Here is a 9,024-nt window from a genome sequence, read left to right as displayed (position 1 = left end):
GGAGTCACAAGAAATTCACCAGGAAATTCAGGAATTGGATTGTTATGATGATGTTCCAGAAGATGGTGACACAATTGTCATTGAATAAATGAGTAAATTCTTGATACTATAGGATTCACAGTTTGTCTGGTTTGTGTTGACAACTACCGTACTACTGTATCGGATACAGGTAATAAATTTCCTTTATTTTTATTTAACAATAAATGTGTATCATATTCTTTTTCATGGAAAAATAAGACATCCCCTGAAAATAAGACCTAGCGCATCTTTGGGAGCAAAAATTAATATAAGACACGGTCTTATTTTCGGGGAAACAGGATTCAGCATAAAAAAAAAAAAATCACAATGAAATCTTGCCATCTGTAACAACATGGATGAACTTCGAAGGGTATATATATGATAAGGAAAATAAGTCAGAGTAAAACAAATACCATGTAATTTTACTTCTATGTGCAACCTAAAAAACAATAAACAAAACGGAAACAAACTCAGATAGAAAACAAATGATGGGGAGAAGGATCCAAGATGGCTGCTCGGGTAGACACCTAACCGCAGCAGCACACAACAATTTCTTTTTTTTTTTTTTAAATATATATTTTATTGATTTTGTACAGAGAGGAAGGGAGAGAGATAGAAAGCTAGAAACATCGATGAGAGAGAGTCATCGATCAGCTGCCTCTTGCATGTCCCCTACTGGGGATATGCCCGCAACCAAGGTACATGCCCTTGACCGGAATCGAACCCGGGTCCCTTCAGTCCCCAAGCCGACGCTCTATCCATTGAGCCAAACCGGTCTCGGCAGCACACAACAATTTCAATGGAATACAACTAAAATGTAGAGTGGACATCGCCCAGAGCTACAGGTAGTCGACTGACTGAAAACTCTACAACAAGAAGGAAAGAGAAAACCAGAAGGAAAATCAGAGGAGCTGAAAAAAGCCTAAGGTACGGAGACATGCTGTGCGCTCGCAGGCACGCACGCACGCTCGCGCGGAGAGGGCGCAGCTGGAGAGGAGGAGAGGGCTGGGTGCTGCCTGGCATTCCCTAGCAGGAAGGAAATAAAACCCGCAGCCTGGGCTGAACCCCCGAACCGGCAGCACTGAGCCCCAGTTATGGGCCAGACCCTGGGGACCCAGGCTCGGGCAGGGGGAGACGGGGCTGTGAGGCGGAATCCCAGGCGAGCGGCGAAAAGCAGGGCCCCCGGAGTCGCGCGCACATTGCGCGCAGAGGACTGAATGTTGACTCTGATGCTGGATTACCCTAGCCGGAAGAAACAAAGCCTCCGGCGGCACTGAGCCTCAGTCCGGACTGCTCTGATAGGCCAATCCCTGGGGACCCAAGCTCAAGCAGAGGGAGACGGGGCTGTGAGGTGGAGTCCAGGGAGAGCGGCGAAAGGCCGAGCCCCCGGAGTCGCGCACATTGCTTGCAAGGGAAGGAATGTTGACTCTGATGCGGGGTTGCCCTGGATGGAAGGAAACAGGAGCCCCGGCTGTGTTGGGCCCCAATTTCGACTGATCTGAACCCCAGTCCTGGACCAGACCCTGGGGACCCAGGTTCAGGCAGGGGGAGACGGGGCTGTGAGGCGGAATCCCAGGGGAGTGGTGAAAAGTGGAGCCCCCAGAGTCGTGCGCACTGCGCGCAGAGGACAGTCTGTTGACTCTGATCCTAGACTCCCCTAGCGGGAAGGAGAAAAAAAAGCTCCAGACTGGAGGAATGCGACAGGGAGCAGGAGCCCCTGCCGGACACTGGCCAGCCGGGCGCCGGCAGGGAGCTGGGCGCCGGGGCCCCCAGGGTGGGGGGTGCCCCTGAGCCTTCGACCTCTGAGCGCGGGCAACGGAGCCAAGGCCTTGGGCTGCTTCCTGGGCGGCGCCGACCCCGGCAACAGGCTGGAGCAGCGCGGGAGCCCGCAGAGAACAAAGGGGTGCCACAGGCCAACCTGCTGAGCTTCCAGGACAAGGAGGAAGAAACCAAAGAAGTTCTCAATGTGAAGAAATCAAATGAGAGCAAAAGATAGTAAAATTACTTAAGAAAGAATACAAAGAAGATCTTGAAAAATCAAAGACTAAGTCAGAACTCAACTCACCAGCCAACATTGCAACATATATGCATTAAAAAAAAAAAAAAAAAAAAAGGGCAGAATGTTGGAACAGCGGCGGCCAGGCCTAGAGTGCCCAGGCACAAGGCAGTGGCAACCGGGCCCGGAGCAGCAACGGCCAGGCCCCAGAGCAGCAGCAGCCAGAACCAGAGCAACAACAGCCAACACTGGAGCAGCCAGACCTGGGGCAGTGGTAGCCAGGCCTGAGGCGGAGGCAGCCAAGCCCAGGGTGGCCAGTCCGGGAACACTCAGACCCCGAGTGGCCGGGCCCGGAGAAGCCAGGCCCAGAGCAGCCAGGTTGGGAGCAGCCAGGCCCAGAACAGCAGTAGCCAAGCCCGGAGCATCCAGGCTTGGAGCGGCCAGACTCGGAGCGGCCGGGCCTAGGGCAGCCGGGCCCAGAGCAGCCGGGTCGGGTGTGGCCAGGCCCGGAGCAACAGCTGCCAGGCTGGGAGCGGCCAGGCCCGGAGCAGCGGCTGCAAGGCTGGGAGCGGCCAGGCCCGGAGCAGCCGGGTCTGGTGCGGCCAGGCCCGGAGCAGCAGCTGCCAGGCTGGGAGCGGCCAGGCCCAGAGCAGCCGGGTCGGGTGCGGCCAGGCCCGGAGCAGCGGCTGCCAGGCTGGGAGCGGCCAGGCCCGGAGCAGCAGCTGCCAGGCTGGGAGCGGCCAGGCCCGGAGCAGCCGGGTCGGGTGCGGCCAGGCCCGGAGCAGCGGCTGCCAGGCTGGGAGCGGCCAGGCCCGGAGCAGCAGCTGCCAGGCTGGGAGCGGCCAGGCCCGAGCAGCGGCTGCCAGGCTGGGAGCGGCCAGGCCCGGAGCGGCCGGGGCCGGAGCAGCCGGGCCCAGAGCAGCCGGGTCGGGTGCGGCCAGGCCCGGAGCAGTAGCAGCCAAGTCCAGAGTAACTAGGTCGGGAGCGGCAGTGACCAGACCCAGAGCAGCTGGTTGTGGAACGAACCAGAGCAACAGAGGCCAGGCCCGGAGCAGCCAGGACCGGAACAGCTCGCTCCTCGCCTGCCCCTGCCCCACGGCTGCCTCTCAGACATGGCTGGAAACTTGTGTGGGAACTTGAGTGTCTGCTGAATCAAGTGATGAAGGCTTAGATCTGGATGTGTTGAGTTAGTATAGCGCTGGGGTGTTGATCTGTGAGTGCCTTGGGTGGGGACTGGATGAGGCTGGTTGACCTATTTGGAAATGTCTTTTGTGTGAAATGTATCATTGGGCATGTGGAGGTATTATTGATATGAGAAAATGCTAAGTAACTGATTTACTATCTGAAAAGGGATTTACTATCGGGGAAAGGGAGAGAGGAAGAGACTGAACATAAACTGTGCACCTATGGATGAGGACAATGGGGGGTGGGGAGGGGGCGGAGGATGGGGTGGGAACCTGGTGGAGGGGGGAAGAAATGAGGAACCTTTGTAATAAGATGAACAATAAAGATTGATTTAAAAAAAAAAAAAAAAGAAAAGAAAAGAAAGAAAGAAAGAAAACAAATGATGGTCACTAGATGGGAGGGAGCTTTGGGGGATGGGTAAATAAGGTCAAGGGAGTAAGAAGGACAAACTGGCAGTTACATAAAGTCCAGCATAGGAGCTCTCGCCGGTTTGGCTCAGCAGGTAGAGCGTCAGCCTGCAGACTGAAGAGTCCTGGGTTCGATTCTGATCAAGGGCATATACCTCAGTTGTAGCCCGATCCTCAGCCTTGGTCAGGGAGTGTGCAGGAGATAACCAGTCAGTGTGTCTCTCCCATTGTTTCTCTCTCTCACTCTCCCCTTCCCTTCCACTCTCTCTAAAAAAAAAAAACCAACAAAAAACAACAAACAAAAAACAAAGCAATGGCCTGGCTGGCATGTTTCAGTGGTTGAGCATCAACATATGAGCCAGGAGGTCATGGGTTGATTCTCAGGTTGAGGCACATACCCAGGTTATGGCTGGATTCCAGTATGGGGTTTGTGGGAGGTGGCTGATCAGCGATTCTCTCTCATCATTGATGTTTCTTTATGTCTCTCTCTCTCTCTCTTTCTCTCTCTCTCTCTCTCTCTCTCCCTTCTTGTCTGAAATTAATAAAAGAAAAATTATTTAAAAAAATCAATGGGAGAAATCTCGGAGAATCCAAGATGGCTGCTCGGGTAGGCAACTAGCCGCAGCCGCACACAACAATTTCAATAAAATACAACTAAAATATAAAATGGACATTACCCAGAACTACAGGAAAGTCGACTGACTGGAAATTCTACAACAAGAAGCAAGGAGAAAACCAGAAGGAAGCGCGGAGGAGCTGTAAAAGCCTAAGGTACGGAGACACGCAGCGCGTGCGGAGAGGACGGAGCCGGAGAGGAGGGAGGCTGAGTGCCTGACTGGCGTTCCCAAGCGGGAAGGAGAGAAAAGCTCTGACTGTGCTGGGCCCAGCTCCAACTGCTCTGAACCCCAATTCTAGGCCAGACCCTGGGGACCCAGGCTCATCCATAGGGAGCTGGGCTGTAAGGCGGAACCCCGGGGAGCGGCAAAAGGAGGTCCCGGAGGCGCGCACACTGTGCGCAGAGAAGGGCCGGCTGGCTGTGCCGCGGGATTGCCCCGGTGGGAAAGAGACAGGGGCTCCAGACTGCTCTGAACGCCACCTCCAATCCCACTACCAACTGAACTGAACCCCAATACCGGACTCATTGGGGGAGAGCATAGACAGTTTGGCAGCAGGCAAAAATCGAGGGCACCTTTCTCTCAGAGGTGCTTGCAACAAGTACTGAAGGACCCTGAGTCTCAGGAGTCGCATAGGGCGGGGCTGACGGAAGCCAAGGCTGTAGGCTCCACCCTGAAACCCCGCCCCATCAGGAAAGCTGCCTAAACCAAATAGATCACAAACGAAAGAAATGGAGGACAAAAAGCGACTGGATATAGAGTTCAAAACCACACTTATAAGGTTTTTCAAGAGTTTCCTAGAAAAGGCTGATAAAATAAATGAGACCTATGAGAATATGAAAAGGGATCAACAAGAAATAAAGAATACATTGTCTGAAATAGAAAATATTATACAGAGTCCTAAAAACAGAATAGAAGATCGCAAGAATCAAGTCAAAGATTTGGAACATAAAGAGCCAGAAGACACTCCTCTGCAGAAGCTAGAAGGCAAGAGAATCCAGAAAATTGAAGATGATGTAAGAAACCTCTGGGACAACTTCAAACGATCCAACATCAGAATTATGGGGGTCCCAGAAGATGAGAGAGAGCAAGATATTGAAAACATACTGAAAGAAATAGTGACAGAAAACTTCCCCCACCTGGTGAAAGAATTGGACTTACAAGTCCAGGAAGCACACAGAACTCCAAATAAAAGGAATCCAAAGAGGACCACACCAAGACAAATCATAATTAAGATTCCAAGAGCAAAAGACAAAGAGAGAATATTAAAAGCAGCAAGAGCTAAGCAGGTAGTTACCTATAAAGGAGCACCTATACGATTGACAGCTGATTTCTCAACAGAAACCATGCAGGCCAGACTGGAATGGCAAGAAATATTCAAGGTGATGAATAGTAAGAACCTACAGCCAAAGATAAATCTATCCAGCAAAGCTATCACTCAGATTCGAAGGTCAGATAAAGAGCTTCACTAATAAAAAAAAGCTAAAGGAGTTCATCACCACCAAGCCAGAATTATATGAATTGCTGAAGGGGGTTCTTTCAGAAGAGAAAGTAAATAAAGATAAAAATTATGAACAACAAATACGTAACTATCAACAAGTGAATCTAAAAACCAAGGAAACTAAAAAAAAAATCTGAGGAACAATATTAACTGTTGAATATAATAGAATCAGAGGTATGGAAGGGGAGTGAACTGATGATTCTTGGGGAAAAGGGGAGAGGGGGATGTGGGAAGAGACTGAACATAAACTGTGCACCTATGGATGAGGACAATAGGGAGTGGGGAAAGAGCAGAGGGTGGGGTGAGAAGGGGTGGGAAAGGAACATTTGTAATAATATGAACAATAAAAATTTATTTTAAAAAAATCAATGGAAAAATACCTTGGATGAGGGTTAACAACAAAAAATAATAAAGTACAGCATAGGAGATATACTAATAGTTAATACTGTAATAACTATACATGGTGCCAGTTGGATACTAGAAGTATTAGGAAGAATATTTTGTAAAGTATATGATTATCTAATCACTATGCTATACACCTGAAACTAATACAAAATAATACTGAATATAAACTATAATTGAAAAAAAGTTTTATTACAAAAAAATAAAGAGCATGAAAAAATTCAGCAGTTATAAAAATAGTCACAGTACGAAACTGGTTTGGCTCAATGGATAAAGCGTCGGCTTGGGGACTGAAGGGTCCCGGGTTCGATTCCGGTCAAGGGCATGTACCTTGGTTGTGGGCACATCCCAAGTAGGGGGTGTGCAAGAGGCAGGTGATCGATGACTCTTTCTCATCGATGTTTCTAACTATCTCTCTCCCTTCCTCTCTGTACAAAATCAATAAAATATATTAAAAAAAAAAAAAAAAAAAGTCACAGGAAGGCCCTAGCAATCCCTGGTCTGGGCACATATAAGAATCAACCAATGAATGCAAAAATAAGTAGAACAAATAAATGTTTTCTTTTCCTCTCTCTAAAATTCAATAAATTAAAAAACATAGTCATGGGTATATAAAATATTTCAAAGGAAATACAGTCAGTCTATATATGTAAGTCAGCAACCGAAACGCTGTAACAACCAATTGAATGACCGATTGCTATGACTCCCATGGCCAGCAAACCAGCCTGATCAGAGAGTGGGGCCAGCTGGCCAACCTCCCATGGCCCATCCCCCAGCCAGCCCCACCCCACCGCCCATCGGACTCCCCTTCCTCGATCAGGGGTGGGACCGGACGGCCAACCTCCAGCAACCCATCCCCCTGACCAGTCCTGCCCCTGATGGGCCCCTACCTCCCTGATTGGCCTGCAACCCCTCCCCGCCCTGGCCCTGCCCCAGATTGGCCCCATTATTCTGATCAGGGGCAGGACCAGCTAGTCAACAGCCACAGCCCTTTCCCCCAACAGGCCCTGCCACTACTTGCCCCCCCACCAATTGGGGGCAGAGCTGGCCAGCCAACCTCCCATGGCCCCTCTCTCGAGCTGGCGCACCGCTCACAGCCCCTCCCTGTGGCCAGCCCTGCCCTGATTAGGCCTAATCAGGGTAGGCCAGCTGGTGAACCTCCCACCATCTCCTCCTCCCTATAGGCCCGGCCCAGATCTGTCCTGATGTGGGGGCCGGGCCAGCTGGACCCCACCCATGCACAAATTCAAGCACTGGGCCTTTAGTAATGTTATAACAATGTATTATGTCAGGTGGGTACTAGCCTTATTGGGGTGATCAATTCATTATATAAATGTCTAATAACTATGTTGTACACCTGAAACTAATAATATTTTATATCACTATAATTGAAAAAATAAACTAGCCTGGAAGGCGTGGCTAAGTAGTTGAGCATCGATCTATGAACCAGGAGGTCATGGTTCGATTCCTAGTCAGGGCACATGCCCAGGTTGTGAGCTCAATTCCCAGTGTGGGGCATGCAGGAGGCAACCAATCAATGATTCTGTTTCTTTTTGTTTTGTTTTTTTAATATATATTGTATTGATTTTTTACAGAGAAGAAGAGAGAGGGATAGAGAGTTAGAAACATCAATGAGAGAGAATCATGGATCAGCTGTCTCTTGCACACCCCCTACTGTGGATGTGCCCACAACCAAGGTACATGCCCTTGACCGGATTTGAACCTGGGACCTTTCAGTCCGCAGACCGACATTCTAGCCAATTAGCCAAACCGGTTTTGGCCAATGATTCTGTTTCATCACTGATGTTTCTACCTCCCACTCCCTTCCTCTCTGGAAATCAATTAAAAAATATATTTAAAAAAAGAAAAAAAAGAATAAACTAAAAAGCAACAACAAAAGGAAAACACTTGGGGGGAAAAGTTTTCAACTGTTTTAAGAGAGTTATCCATCCTTAAAATTTTGTTTCTCGTAAGCATTCCTTACCTGAATTGTTATCTATAGAAATTCCCATGCTCCCCTGCCGTGGGCCCCAACTTGGGAGTCAGGAACTATGGTACACAATTTTCTCCATTAATAGATAGGAAAGACTTATTAGATGGGGTGAAGGTGGTTCTAAAATTGATATTAAAGGTATTTCTTAGGTAGAAAGACTCAATATTATAAGCTGTCAATTACACCCACATTAATTTCAAAACATAGTAACCTTTTATTTGGGAGATGAGGACATGGGCAAAATATAAAGTTTCATATTAAATAAACTTGTAAGAGGAGCCAGGACAAATTGGGGGAGGGGAGGAAAGAATGTCAAAACATCATATAACTAGTTATAAAAAGTAGTTTGGTAGCAGAGAGAGAATAGAAAGATTATCAAAGGAAAAGGAAGCCTATGAGAATAAAGTACATGACAAAGGAGACATGCCAAATCAGTTTGAGATGGATTATTCCATAAACGATGGTAGGTCAACAGATTAGATCGTGAGGATGTTAGTCACAGGCATGGGGACAGGAGCCAAAGCCTTTCCTGGGATACCAGATTTAAATGTAAAAAAACAAAGCCATGAGAATACTAGAAGAGTGAATTTTTAAGAATATTTCTTGCCCAAATTGGTTTGGCTCTGTGGATAGAACATCGACCTGTGGACTCAAGGGTCCCACGTTCGATTCCAGTCAAGGGCATGTACCTTGGTTGCGGGCACATACCCAGTAGGCAGTGTGCCGGAGGTACCTGATCGATGTTTCTAACTATCCTTCTCCCTTCCTCTCTGTAAAAAAAAATCAATAAAAAATATATTTAAAAAAATATTTTTTATATATATATTTTTTAATATTTTATTGATTTTTCACAGAGAGAAAGAGAGAGGGATAGAGAGTTAGAAATGTCGATGAGAGAGAATCATCGA

Source organism: Pipistrellus hanaki (genome assembly GCF_964339955.1).
Source record: "Pipistrellus hanaki genome assembly, chromosome: 8".
NCBI lineage: Eukaryota > Metazoa > Chordata > Mammalia > Chiroptera > Vespertilionidae > Pipistrellus > Pipistrellus hanaki.
This window is presented reverse-complemented; position numbering follows the sequence as displayed.